This window comes from Amaranthus tricolor, chromosome 1, assembly GCF_026212465.1.
Source record: "Amaranthus tricolor cultivar Red isolate AtriRed21 chromosome 1, ASM2621246v1, whole genome shotgun sequence".
NCBI lineage: Eukaryota > Viridiplantae > Streptophyta > Magnoliopsida > Caryophyllales > Amaranthaceae > Amaranthus > Amaranthus tricolor.
The window spans coordinates 38,824,378-38,839,844 of record NC_080047.1 but is presented as its reverse complement, the minus strand read 5'-3'; positions in this window follow the sequence as shown (position 1 = coordinate 38,839,844).

Genomic DNA, 15,467 nt, shown 5'->3' with positions numbered 1-15,467 from the left:
TGACATACCATAAATGGTAATAAATGAGGGTATTTATAGAGTAATAAATGACCTTAGGTGACTGATCAAGGGGCATTTTGGTAACTTCGCCCTTCAAGGTGGGCATTCTGATGGTTTGACCGACTCTTAGGATTGTTGGGCCCATTGGCCTAGCCCATCTGATTGGGGTTAGTTGACCCAATAACATTAGCCCCACGCACAAAGGGCGCCTAACATAACTGTTGGTGGGCTTTGAGCGAAGGACTTCATCAATCAAAGAAGGTAGTATTCCTTTGGAGTGGTTGTGGCGTAGCCGGATAACGGAGGTCATTAGGTTCTCAGCCTTTAATGACCGATTTATATTCAAGCCTATTCGGGAAAAGGCCGAATACTCGAACTCCTGGATCTCCTGATAGGGGTCCGAATTGATCCCCAGATTAGAGACAGGCCAGTGGCCGAAAACTTGATGGCGAAATACTGTGGATTTCCCCATGCTCTTGATGGCTGAATACTGGGGGTCTCCCCATGCAGGGGGGTCAAATAAGATAGGACTCCCCCTCTCCTAGGGAGTCCAAAGCAGTTAAGGAGGGGCAATAAGGTGAGGCACCCGCCGAATATGGCAGGGATGTCGAATAATATGGGACTCCCCCTCTCCTAGGGAGTGTAACATCTCGGAATAACTCGGATCGTACGAAAAGATAAGATGACCTTTTAAAAACAAATGTATATCGTCCGAGTCAAACCAGGATGTTAGAAGGCAGTTAAAAACGGATTTGAAATTAAGGGAAGCTTGCGGATCGAGTTTTATTAGTGTTATTATGAACTACTAGATATAAGAAATTCTTAGCAGCGGATAAGAACGAAAAATTAAATCAACTTATTACAACTTGAGAACAAAATCGCCTCATAAAACCAAATATTCTTTAAACTTTATTAGAAGTTCTTATCAAGACTTCTGTATCCTAACGGTTTATTTCTCCAAGGGACAATCCTCACTCCCCAGACCTGCAACTTAACTTACTGCTAGTCATTGCCCAGATAGGAAACAACATCATCGCAGGGTCGTTAAGACCAAAAGTACACGTCAGCTAACGTCGCATAACAAATAATTAATTACAACAAGAGAAAGACTTAATTCAATAGCTGTCAATTCGCAGAAAAGTACGCTTCGATCATGCTAATAAAGAATAATTATTTTCATATAAAGGTTAGTCAGCCATACTGCTGTACTATCCAGCCATACTGCCGGTACACTCCAATCTCCATAAGTGAGACAATACATTAGGGGGAGCTAACCCCTAAGCAAGTCTCTACCATAGACACTCGCCTTACTTCGGTGCCTATGGTTAAGTATGCATACCCCCGCGGTAGCTCATAATGCCCCCATATACCGCGAGTAATTCATTTCCACCAATTGACGTCATACTACGTCCACTTTAAGGTTAGTGAGGTCATACTACCTCTGCTTATCAAAACAATGTATAAAAACTATTTATTCGAAAGATAACATTATCCGTACTATATATCCATGCCTTACTTTTGTATACCATTATTATATGATACATCGGACTAATGCGAACCACGCTGCGTGTACATACCTTAAGCAAGATAACCACTTCACAAGCGTCTTAATCAATTCCCGGTCACGAATCGACTTCCTACAAGGTTCAATCGTATTCGGGAAATAAGCACACATACACATTTTCCTCAAATCATCCATAACACACATATACAATTACACCCACACCTAGAATACCACACACATCATGAACATCCATCACATACTATAACATGGTAAACACACAAAACAGGACAGCATACATAATCTGTCCAGAAACACAACTTAAAACTGTCAAACTGAAAATCCGACTTCACCGTTGCGTCCAGAAGGCGTCAAAACCCCCGGGTACCAATTTCCATAATTTATAACATAGTATAAGTATTTTTAATCTAATTTCAAAGCCAAAAATGTTCCAAAAACACCTTTTTTTCACCATTTTCCAAACCTACGGGATTTTGTCATTTTATTTTTTTTTATCACAAAAATATAAATTTCAATACTTTATTTCCTATTAAATCTAAACGACTATTTACATAATTTTCATGACCATCTATGAAATTAATTTTTATTCCTCAAAAATAATTCTTTTTACACAATGTACACACACACACACACATCACATATATATTTATATATATTTCTCTAACAACATTATAAATTCCTCCTATTAATCAATAAAATAAATTTCTAACACCACATACATTTTTCTATTAGCATCCATTTTTTTATATATATATACTTTACAATCATCCATCAAACAAATCCTTCACACACATATAAACATATTTAAAACCCTAAAAAGAAACATTCTTCATCAATTTAGATAGAAAAATACATCCCAAAATCATACATGAAATTTTAAATTCATAAAATAAACATGAATTATAAGATAAAACATATAATAATCATAGAATTTTAAATTAAAACTTAAGATTCAACATAGATTAAGAATTACACTTACAATTGTAAAGGAAAACACCAAATGATGAAGTGTGATGGAGTTAGGAATGTGAATTAGGAGGAATTTTGAAAGGATGTCAATATGAAAATAATTTAGGAATTAAGAAGGGTTAATTATATGGGATTAATGGCTTGATCCTTCATTACCCTAAGGGAGTTACAAGCTCCACCAAGAGTCCCTCCTATTTTCTTTTTTTTTTTTTGAAAAGAAAAGATAGGTTAAGGAAAAGTTTGGGCCCAAATAATTCTAATTGCCAAAAAGGATTGCAAATCTCATGACCAAGCCCAATAATAAATAAAATATATATATAGAAATAATATTACTAGTGAATTATTAAATATATCGGGAAGAAAATATCGGGAAAATATCGGGGTGTTACAGACCACCCCCCTTAAAAAGGTTTTGACCCCAAAACCACACTTATCATAACACATAACCACAAAACAAGTAAAACGAACTTAATCACTATACACACATACACAAATCAACCCAAAACATAAATCGCGCGAAAATCCTATCGCCTTCTACCCCCCTTAACGAAGTTACGTCCCCGTAACTTACTAACCCGAGAGAAAAGGTGAGGATACTGCTCTCGCATGGAGTCTTCCGTCTCCCAGGTTGCTTCTTGTGAGCGGTGATTGGACCGTAATACTTTAACCATGGTGACATCCCTCCGACGAGTACTACGGACCTTCTTATCCAATATCCGGACAGGCTGTTCCTCATAGGTTAGGCTCTCATCAAGTTCTAACGGCTCTGGATCTAATACATGAGAAGAAGATGCAACGTAACGTTTCTACTGAGAAATGTGAAAAACGTCGTGCACTTTACCCAGAGCATTAGGCAATGTTAACCGATAGGCTAACTTCCCTACTTTCTCCACAATGTCATAAGGACCTATGAAACGTTGGCTTAACTTTCCACGAGCACCAAAGCAAACTACTCCGTTCATTGGAGACACACGAAGTAGAACCTTGTCACCCACTTCAAATTCACCAGGCCGACGTCGGAGATCGGCGTACGATTCTTTGTCTATCTTGGGTTGCTTTCATTTTCTCGCGAATTAACTTTACTTATTTAGTCATTTGAACAAGCATATCAGGTCCTAAGGTGACAGATTCAGTAAAATCATCCCAGCATACAGGACTACGACACTTACAACCATAAAGTGCTTCAAACGGAGCCATTTGAATCGTAGCTTGGTGACTGTTATTATAAGAGAACTCTACCAGATCCAAATGTTCATCCCATGAACCTTGCCATTCCATGGCTATCGCTCTCAACATGTCCTCCAGTATTTGATTGACGCGTTCCGTCTGACCATCGGTCATTGGGTGGAAGGACGTACTCTGAAGAAGAGTGGTTCCCAAAGCCTGCTGTAATGATTTCCAAAAATGTGACAAGTATCGAGTATCACGATCGGAGACAATAGTACGAGGTATTCCATGATAGCGAATCACGTACTTAATATAAGCACAAGCAAGTTGTTCCATATCCCACTTACAATTCATTGGAATAAACCTTGCCGACTTAGTAAGCCTATCCACAATAACCCAAAGAGTATCATTACCAGCCTTATTTCGTGGCAAACCTAACACGAAATCCATAGATATGTCATCCCACTTCCATACCGGGACTTCTAGAGGTTGCAGTAACCCAGCTGGTCTTCGATGTTCACTCTTAACCTTTTGACACATTAAACACTTGGAAACAAAATCTGCAATATTCTTTTTCATACCTGACCACCAAAACATGCATTTTAAATCTTGATACATCTTATCTCCACCAGGATGAACCGAGTATCTAGAATAATGGGCTTTGTTCAATAATTTTTCTTTCAAAGAGTCACACCCATCCGGTACACACCACCGTCCTTTAAAACGAAGACTACCATCCTCATGAATTGTAAAACCTTCAGCTCTCCCTTCACTCATCTGCTCCCGAAGTTTAATGAACTTGGGGTCTTCTAGTTGCTTAGACATAATCTCTTTGAAAAATGTAAGTTGAATGGACAATGCACTCAACTTGGCTTCCAACTCCCCTTCTTGGATTATCTCTAAGCTCATTCTCTCAAACTCCTTACACAATTCCTCAGAGGTTATTAATGCTGAGACTGAGTGCCTCGATTTTCTGCTCAAAGCATCAGCGACCACATTCGCACGGCCATCATGATAAGCAATCTCCAAGTCATAATCACTGATAAGTTCTAACCAACGTCGTTGGCGCAAATTCAACTCGGATTGAGTGAACAAAAATTGCAAACTTTTATGGTCCGTGAAGATCTTGCATTTGACACCATAGAGATAATAACGCCAGATTTTTAATGCAAAAACCACAACCACTAATTCCAAGTCATGTGTTAGATAATTCACCTCATGAGTCTTCAGCTGATGCGAAGCATACGCCACTACTTTCCTATCTTGCATTAAAACACAACCTAATCCATGTTTGGAAACATCACTGTAAACGGAATATTCCAAAGATGGATCAGGTAAGGTCAACACTGGAGCTGTAGTTAATTTCTCCTTCAACAACTGAAATGCCTTCTTACACTCCTCGGTCCATTCAAACTTCTTCTCCTTCTTCATCAAGGATGTTAGCAGACGAGCGACACGAAAAAAAAAATCCTTCACAAAATGACGATAGTACCTTGTCAAACCCAAGAAACTTCGAATATCCGTAACATTTCGGGGTGTAGACCAGTCCCGAATAGCTGCTACTTTTGCTGGATCAACGGAAATTCCTTCCTTAGAAACAATGTGACCTAGAAAAGCCACTTGCTCTAACCAAAATTCACACTTCGAAAACTTAGCATACAACTGATTCTTTCGCAGAATCTGCAAGACTATCCTTAAATGTTCTCGATGTTCTTCTGGGCTCTTAGAATACACCAAGATATCATCAATGAACACCACCACACATTTATCGAGATACGCGTTGAAAACTCGATTCATCAATCCCATAAACGCCGCCGGTGCGTTGGTCAACCCAAAAGGCATCACGGTGAATTCGAAGTGTCCATATCTGGTTCTAAAAGCTGATTTACTAATATCCTCCTCCTTAATACGTAACTGATGATACCCTGACCGCAGATCAATCTTGGAAAAGACTCCTGCTCCTTGTAACTGATCAAAAAGATCATCAATCCGTGGTAATGGGTACTTATTCTTAACAGTGACCTTATTAAGTTCTCTGTAATCAATGCAGAGACGCATCGTTCCGTCCTTTTTCCTTACAAACAACACCGGGGCTCCTTAGGGCGACACACTGGGTCTTATATAACCCTTCTCCAACAACTCCTCCAATTGGACTTTCAATTCTTCCATCTCCGTTTGGGCCATTCGGTAAAGAGCTTTTGAAATTGGCCCTGTCCCAGGGATTAAGTCAATCGAAAAGTCCACGTCCCTTCTTGGCGGCATACCAGGAAGTTCTTCTGGAAAAACATCCTTAAAATCACAGACCACCGGAATGTTCTCAAGTCGCACCTCCCGTTCCTTCACCTTACTTATACTACACAGAAACCACGGTTGCCCTTGCTTGATTAACTTCTTGACCTTCAATGACGATATGATTTTTACCTTGGGTCCTTGGGAAGCTTTCTATATTTAACTTTCTCTCCTCGGGGTCCGCTTAGTGTTACAGATTGCCCCTCACAATATATTAATGCCTTATATCTACCCAACCAATCCATCCCAAGGATTACATCTAGACCTTCCATTTCCAAAGAAACAAATCACTCGAGATTTTGTCTTTCCTATATTGACCGACACCCCACGAAATAATATACTACAATGAAAGGTCTCTCCAGAAGGAATAGCGACTGAGAAAGATGTTTTCTCGGGATTTTCCAATCCTAAGTCTTTAATTCTAGACTTAGAAATAAACGAGTACGATGCACCAGAATCAAAAAGAACTTTATCAGACTTTGAATTGATGCAAAAAGTACCTGTGACCACATCGGACACTTGTGTTGCTTCCCTAGCGTTAACTGCTGATAGTCTGCCATTATTTTGAAAGACTGGGGTGCGCCTTCTTGACTACCTCTTGTCCAGGAAGGTTCTCATTCCTAGCATTCCCTTGAGGTTGCTGAATTCCGAAATGATTTCTTTAAAACCTAAGGTTTGAGACACCCCCAGGGTTTCTACCAAAGCAAACACCGTTTTGATTTCCATTTCCCGTGTCATTGCCACTCCAGCCATTACCGAAGCGTTGTTGTGGAATACCTCTGTGATTCCCCCCTTGAGGTTCTTGTTGTCCCAATCGAGCATAACACTCATACATTCTATGACACGATTTACCACAGTATGAACAGTCCACTAATGCTCCCCGACACTCTCCCTGGATGATTTTTCTGGCATCTCTTACAGTTATAAATTCTTTCCTTTCCATTGCGGTCATTAAGTGGTTTCTGTACCCTGGCCGCAGATATCGAACCTCTCCCACCTTTACTTGACTGTCCTGGCTAGTACACTTTTTCTTGATAACCCCATAGGTTTTGTGTTTCTTAAAGTGGTTTTGTGCATGATTACTCCTGCTCTCTGCATTCTAGAACATAGGTTCCCTCCTTTTGTCCCCACTATGGGCCAACTTCTCCTGCTCCTTCCTAATAACATTTCCTATCTGGGCTGCCCTCTTATATAACTGGTCTTAAGTATCGTACCTATCGATCTCAATGTGTTTTTGAATCTCGTACGATAAACCCAATTCGAAGCGTTGCATTTTCTTTGTTTCAGTCGGGACGTCCTCAGGGCAAAACTTCAGAAATTCCGTAAATTTCTGATAATACGCATGCACTGTTAAATTCCCCATTTCAAACCTAGAAAACTCGTTTGACTTATCTGTCCTCACGTGAGGGGGGTAAAATTGATTCTTAACGCTCCCTTAAAACGTTCCCAGCTTAATTCACCATCATTCTCCTTTATCAGCCTCGCCTTACTATGTGTCCACCGGTAGTCATCATCTTCGACCAGATAAAATGCAGCCTGGTCGACCATAAATTCCGCGGACATCGAACTACACTAAAGAGTTTGTCAAACTCTCGAAGCCAGTTTTCCAGCGCAGAAGGTTGTCCTTTCCCATCATAAGTAAAGGGCTTACTCTGGGCTATTCTCTTACTAATCGATGAAGCCCTCTCTTCCAAGGATTTCTGTCTGGGGTTTCTTGTACCAACTAGGGCTTTCACTAGGTTCCGAAGTACACGGTCAGAGTGACCTCTATTTCCGTTCTTTCTCAAGAATGGAGGCATGATGGAAGGTATACGACATTTTAATAAACAAGGTATATATATAAATATTCTATTTCCATCATCGAGGTTAAACAAAACTTAGGCTAATATAACTTCTTAGAGATAAGGAAGTCTATCCTAATAGTTGGTAGAATTAAAAAGTTGAGCCTGTTAATCGGCTCCTAAGCTTCCGCCAAATAAAAAAAATATTTTAATTAATTATACTAATGCTCAATATTCACAAAATTTCAATATCATAATATATCAAACTTCACAAATTTAGCTAATGAGAAGAGTTTATAAATAATTAAACAGAAAATTAAGATGATATTATAATTCAACCCGCATACTCTGCCATAACATATTATTAAATTCCAAAATACTTGGGTACAAAATCCCAAATAATCACCGTTCTTCGTAACCATATTGTCAAAACAAAACAGAAGAAACTTCTCGACAGAATATCCATACATCATTATTAGCGTGAAAATACTCATATAAAATCATAAGCATAAATACTACAATCAAAAGCAAGATCATATAGTAAAAGGCGATGCATCCATACGGTCCCGATCTTCCTCATATAAGTCAGGGTCAAAATCAGCATCCCCGGAGTCGTCATTGGATGTGCTATCAGAATCAGTGGGTGTCTCTATGGGTAGGGAGTCACTCATATCTAGTTGTTCCTCAGAATCTAAAAGCTCAACAATTTCTGGTTCGGGTAATATTTCTTCCCACATTGTAATATCACTATCACTCTCGCTCATATTATCTTCCCTATCAGCTGCTTCTACCTCCATATAAGCATTATATCCCCCTTCCGCACTATCCTCATAAAACTCTTCAGCCTCCTCCTCGGAATTTCCCCAAGTATTTTCCTCCAGACCTTTTTCGGGGACTTCCTCGGGATCTTCTCCTAGATCCTCCTCAGGATCCTCCTTATCAAAATCTATCTGCAGAACTGAGTTAGGGTCGACCATTGGAACATCCTCCTCAACAATCTCAGCTCTTGCCCCACTAGCCTCAGCATTCTTACATCTCTCATTGTCTACAACATCCATTCCTCTATCCCATCTATCAAACTCTCGCTCCAATTGAGCAATTCTCTCAATCAACTCAGCAATTCCCTCAACTATTATTCCCTCATAAACTTGTTGAGACTTTTTATAGATCATCTCCATCCTGCGCTTATAATCTAGCTCACTCTCTCCTTCTTTCTTGTCCCAAATTTTTAATGTTTCTATCTCTGCCCAGACCGGTACATTTACTAAGGCTCTCCATGGTTCTTCTAGGGTACTACTTTCCCCTTCAGCAGGTCTTTTTCCTTTATCCATGACAGATCTCACGAATGAAAGAAAGAGCAAAGGAACAATCAATTTCCAAGCTCAAATAATATCATAATTCATCAACAAAATATCTAACAAGCACACAACAAAATTATCCATAACATCATGCTTAAAGACACCAAGTAAAACACATCATATCCCCTTAATGTCTACCCCTTTACTCTCGTCATCATTTTTTTTTTGCGTTAGTCTATCAATTTAGATAAATAACACTAAATAAAACTCCCGCTCTGATACCAATTGTAACATCTCGGAATAACTCGGATCGTACGAAAAGAGAAGATGACCTTTTAAAAACAAGTGTATATCGTCCGAGTCAAACCAGGATGTTAGAAGGCAGTTAAAAACGGATTTGAAATTAAGGGAAGCTTGCGGATCGAGTTTTATTAGTGTTATTATGAACTACTAGATATAAGAAATTCTTAACAGCGGATAAGAACGAAAAATTAAATCAACTTATTACAACTTGAGAACAAAATCGCCTCATAAAACCAAATATTCTTTAAACTTTATTAGAAGTTCTTATCAAGACTTCTGTATCCTAACGGTTTATTTCTCCAAGGGACAATCCTCACTCCCCAGACCTGCAACTTAACTTACTGCTAGTCATTGCCCAGATAGGAAACAACATCATCGCAGGGTCGTTAAGACCAAAAGTACACGTCAGCTAACGTCGCATAACAAATAATTAATTACAACAAGAGAAAGACTTAATTCAATAGCTGTCAATTCGCAGAAAAGTACGCTTCGATCATGCTAATAAAGAATAATTATTTTCATATAAAGGTTAGTCAGCCATACTGCTGTACTATCCAGCCATACTGCCGGTACACTCCAATCTCCATAAGTGAGACAATACATTATGGGGAGCTAACCCCTAAGCAAGTCTCCACCATAGACACTCGCCTTACTTCGGTGCCTATGGTTAAGTATGCATACCCCCGCGGTGGCTCATAATGCCCCCATATACCGCGAGTAATTCATTTCCACCAATTGACGTCATACTACGTCCACTTTAAGGTTAGTGAGGTCATACTACCTCTGCTTATCAAAACAATGTATAAAAACTATTTATTCGAAAGATAACATTATCCGTACTATATATCCATGCCTTACTTTTGTATACCATTATTATATGATACATCGGACTAATGCGAACCACGCTGCGTGTACATACCTTAAGCAAGATAACCAATTCACAAGCGTCTTAATCAATTCCCGGTCACGAATCGACTTCCTACAAGGTTCAATCGTATTCGGGAAATAAGCACACATACACATTTTCCTCAAATCATCCATAACACACATATACAATTACACCCACACCTAGAATACCACACACATCATGAACATCCATCACATACTATAACATGGTAAACACACAAAACAGGACAGCATACATAATCTGTCCAGAAACACAACTTAAAACTGTCAAACTGAAAATCCGACTTCACCGTTGCGTCCGGAAGGCGTCAAAACCCCCGGGTACCAATTTCCATAATTTATAACATAGTATAAGTATTTTTAACCTAATTTCAAAGCCAAAAATGTTCCAAAAACACCTTTTTTCACCATTTTCCAAACCTACGGGATTTTGTCATTTTATTTTTTTTATCACAAAAATATAAATTTCAATGCTTTATTTCCTATTAAATCTAAACGGCTATTTACATAATTTTCATGACCATCTATGAAATTAATTTTTATTCCTCAAAAATAATTCTTTTTACACAATGTACACACACACACACATCACATATATATTTATATATATTTCTCTAACAACATTATAAATTCCTCCTATTAATCAATAAAATAAATTTCTAACACCACATACATTTTTCTATTAGCATCCATTTTTTTTATATATATATACTTTACAATCATCCATCAAACAAATCCTTCACACACATATAAACATATTTAAAACCCTAAAAAGAAACATTCTTCATCAATTTAGATAGAAAAATACATCCCAAAATCATACATGAAATTTTAAATTCATAAAATAAACATGAATTATAAGATAAAACATATAATAATCATAGAATTTTAAATTAAAACTTAAGATTCAACATAGATTAAGAATTACACTTACAATTGTAAAGGAAAACACCAAATGATGAAGTGTGATGGAGTTAGGAATGTGAATTAGGAGGAATTTTGAAAGGATGTCAATATGAAAATAATTTAGGAATTAAGAAGGGTTAATTATATGGGATTAATGCCTTGATCCTTCATTACCCTAAGGGAGTTACAAGCTCCACCAAGAGTCCCTCCTATTTTCTTTTTTTTTTTTTTTGAAAAGAAAAGATGGGTTAAGGAAAAGTTTGGGCCCAAATAATTCTAATTGCCAAAAAGGATTGCAAATCTCATGACCAAGCCCAATAATAAATAAAATATATATATAGAAATAATATTACTAGTGAATTATTAAATATATCGGGAAGAAAATATCGGGGTGTTACCAGGAGTTCGAATCAGTTTAGGAGGGGCCGAATAAGGTGAGGCACCTGCTGAATATAGCAGGGGTGCCGAATAAGAGGGGACTCCCTCTCCCCTGGGGAGTCCGAATCAGTTCAGGTGAGGGGCTGATGAACCCCAAGTTTGGAAACACTTGGGCTAATGAGCCCCAAGTTCGAAACATAGTTCGGACCCCATTGGAGTCCATCCAAGGAAGGGACGAATAAGGTGAGGCACCTATCGAATATAGCAATGGTGCCGAAGAAGAGGGGACTCCCCCAGGTGCCGAATAAGAGGGGACTACCCCTCCCCTAGGGAGTCCGAATCAGTTCAGGTGAAGGGCTGATGAGCACCAAGTTTGAAAACACTTGGGCTAATAAGTCCCAAGTTCGAAACATAGTTCAGATCCCATTTGAGTCCATCCAAGGAAGGGGCCGAATAAGGTAAGGCACCTACCGAATATAGAAGGGGTGCCGAATAAGAGAGGACTCCCCCTCCCTTATGGAGTCCGAATCAGTTCAGGTGAGGGGCTAATGAGCCCCAAGTTTGAAAACACTTAGGCTAATGAGCCCTAAGTTCGAAACATAGTTCGGACCCCATTGGAGTCCATCCAAGGAAGGGGCCGAATAAGGTGAGGCACCTGCCGAATATAGCAGGGGTGCCGAATGCGGTGTTGACAACTTCAACGTGTGGGAAACTGTGTCCATTTTACTAATTACCCACTTTTCCTCATAAATATGGGACTTGAGCTCATTTTCCTCATTTCTTCATCTTGTTTTTCAGAGCATTTTCTAAGCATTTCCAAGAATCCCCAATTTTTAAGCTTTCTTTCGTTCCAGGACTTTAGTCTCATGTACGTTTCTTGCTCTTAGGCTTTGTATAAAAATAATGGCCGATTATTCTTTTACACAATATAACTTTGACGATTTTGATGTACACACCGATTTTTTGTCTGTATATAAATATGCCACCGAGAACGACATAAATGAGTCATATATGGACTCCCCTGTATATTACCCGTAGGTTTTACACCCTTTTCCTTGGGAACCTACTGTTGCTTTTCCTCCGGGCGTTATGAGATTGATCCTAGTAGTTTAGAGGGTATAACGGTCGTTCCCCCCTCCTACAGGCCGTATCCAAGAGCTGCTATCAGAATGGCGCCTACTTCAATAGGAGAGTCAGTAGACTTGGGTCAGAACCCTCACTACGATGAGCCAAAGTATTGTTCCGGCTTCGGTCCTTTAAACTACTTTATTCGGCCCTCCTGGAGTACGACCCTGGATAAGGACTTATCCTTGGTCAGGGAGCGCTGGGCGTTACCGGAAGAATACTCTTTAGTGAAGCGGGGAAAGAAAGATAGCATTAAACATGTGCCCGAAGGGTGCATCGGCATTTACAAAGACGCCATGCATGGAAACAGGTTTGAGGTTTCCCTTCCATCCCTTTGCCATAAAGGTTCTCAACTCTTACAACATTGTAGTGTCTGAGTTATATCCCAATGGTTGGGGCTGTATTGTAGCTTTCATAATGATTTGTATAGCTATAGGGATAGAGCCAACTCTAACAGCATTTAGGTATATATTTAGACTTAGAAGATGTACAACGGCTCAAGGCTTAGGTTGGGTAACCTTCCAACATAGGCGGGGATATTTGATCGTTGAGGGATTGAGAGATAGTATAAAGCGCTTCAGAAATGACTTCGTCTTTTTGTATAGAGCCGATCCATGGTTCATCAAGACAAGTTACGATGAACGACCTAACTTCTAATTCATCAACATTTTCCCCAATGTAACTTAGAGGAATTTTTTATTATAGAGCATGCTACTAAGAAAGTAGAATTAGGTGGCTTTAAGCCGGTTTTGGTTAAAAGGAGTTTTGTGGTGAACCTAAGCCACCTTCAGAATGATCTATTTTTATCCGCTTTGGGCCTTAGTCCGAAGTATCATCAGGGTGAGTTGGAGCCCCTATTGATTGTTCTTTTTATATTCGGCTACTGATCTGAATTCTTCCTTTTGTAGTGATAGCATTCGAGGAGCTACAGAAAAAATATCCTTAAATTATGAACTCCCTCAACTTCGCCCAGATGATGGTCGAATCTCGCAAGAGAAAGGCACAAATGGACAAATCTCCTCTTCTTCCTCCTCCAAAGGTAATTGGGGCTGCCCATGGAGTTTGACTTGTTCGATCCTTTTACTTTTGTTAATACTCCTGTTGTCAGGATGGGAAGAACAAGAAGCTGTCGGGGGAATCTTCTCAACCCACGTCAAAGTGGGGTAACTCAGGAGAAAATCGCCTCTCCTTCGACCCAGCCACCAAAGAGACAGAAGACACTCTCGCCAAAGGGAGACAAAGGCAAAGGAAAGGCCGTTGGTGGGTCGAAGGAGGCATTGGCACCCTCGCCCGACGAATCAGAGTATGAAATTACTCGCCGGAACACCGGCGTGGTGTTTGGCTCTGACACTGTATTCTCCCATCTTTCACCTAAGGAGTTGAGGGTGAGGTGGAGGAGGGCGATGGGTCAGCTGGTGGGCAACAAGGACTTGGCTCAGCTCGCTTCTATTCCCGCCAAAACTAGGGTCAATGAGCTGCTTGCCCTCCAAGCAGAGGTATTGACTCTTCGAGTCTTCTGTATGATTTCAAATATCCGATATCGAATTATAAATGTTCGATTCCTTTCTAATTTCGAACTATGCTTTGCAGATGAACATTCCTATGCAGTATGATTCATGAATGTCCAAAGAGTGGATGGAGACTGAGGAGGGCAAGCAGTTTGTCAGCCAAGGCAAGTAGTTTAGCGTGTGTTAAGAAGGAATTTAGGGTGTTTCAATGCAACTAGGTGTTTAGGGTGTGTCAAGTATAGGATTTAAGGTATGTCAAATAGGTATTTAAGGCATACCAAACACCTACTGAGGTACTCAAAAATACCTATTTTAAATGGCTGTAACACCGTACCCTACTTTGATACTTTAAAATACCACTGAATGTTAATATTCGAATATGCTTAGTAAATTAAATTGGCCATTGAAAAACCAATAAAAATAATTGGTAAATTGTTTCAAATTATGAATTTAAGAAAAAGTGTTCTATCACCTTCCTTTGAATTTTGTTGATTATTGTTGGTGTTAATTGATATATTTTCTGAGAAAACGAAATGATTTTAGAATTTATACATGTATCCATGAATATAAGAAGGCAATCTTATCTCTTTGGGGAAATTAAGTATTTTGAACAATCAACATTAAATTTAACAATTAAGAATCATTGCGATAATCGACAATAAGAGAGATAAAAGAAAATTCTTGAATCATAATTTAAATTTTTTTGTAAATTTAACAGTGAAAATTATGTTAAGGAATAAAATAAAATAATAAAAGTGTTATGACAAATAACAATAGCATAGTTTTTTCTTTTCCGTATAAGAGATCATATAGATTCATCAATTTACTATCCTTGCTAAGTTATTCTCACAATTAAAATAGTTTTTTCCTTTTTTGTACTAGATCATATATATAGAGTATTACCTTAACATAGTATACAAGCTCTATTTTTAAATCCCTCTTAATTTATCTCATTACAACCACACATATTAATTTCCAAACTTTAAATTATTTTGATCTCCTCTTATTCTCCTACAAATAAACAAAACTAAAAATAAACAAAAAGATAAATAAAATAATTAAACACTTGGCTTTAAAATGTACAACAAATTATAATAAGACTAACTAAAAATATGCTACATCATTCTTAAATTATCCTCCCTCTATCTTCATTCCATTCGACAATAACATTAATATATAAATAACCCTTACCAAGCTATTTTCTAGTAATAACACAAATCATAATCTTGGGGCTTGTATAATAACATAATAAAACAAACTTAATTAATTAATTAAGCCCCTAAAAATCTACCAAAAAAAAAAAAACACCCTAAAA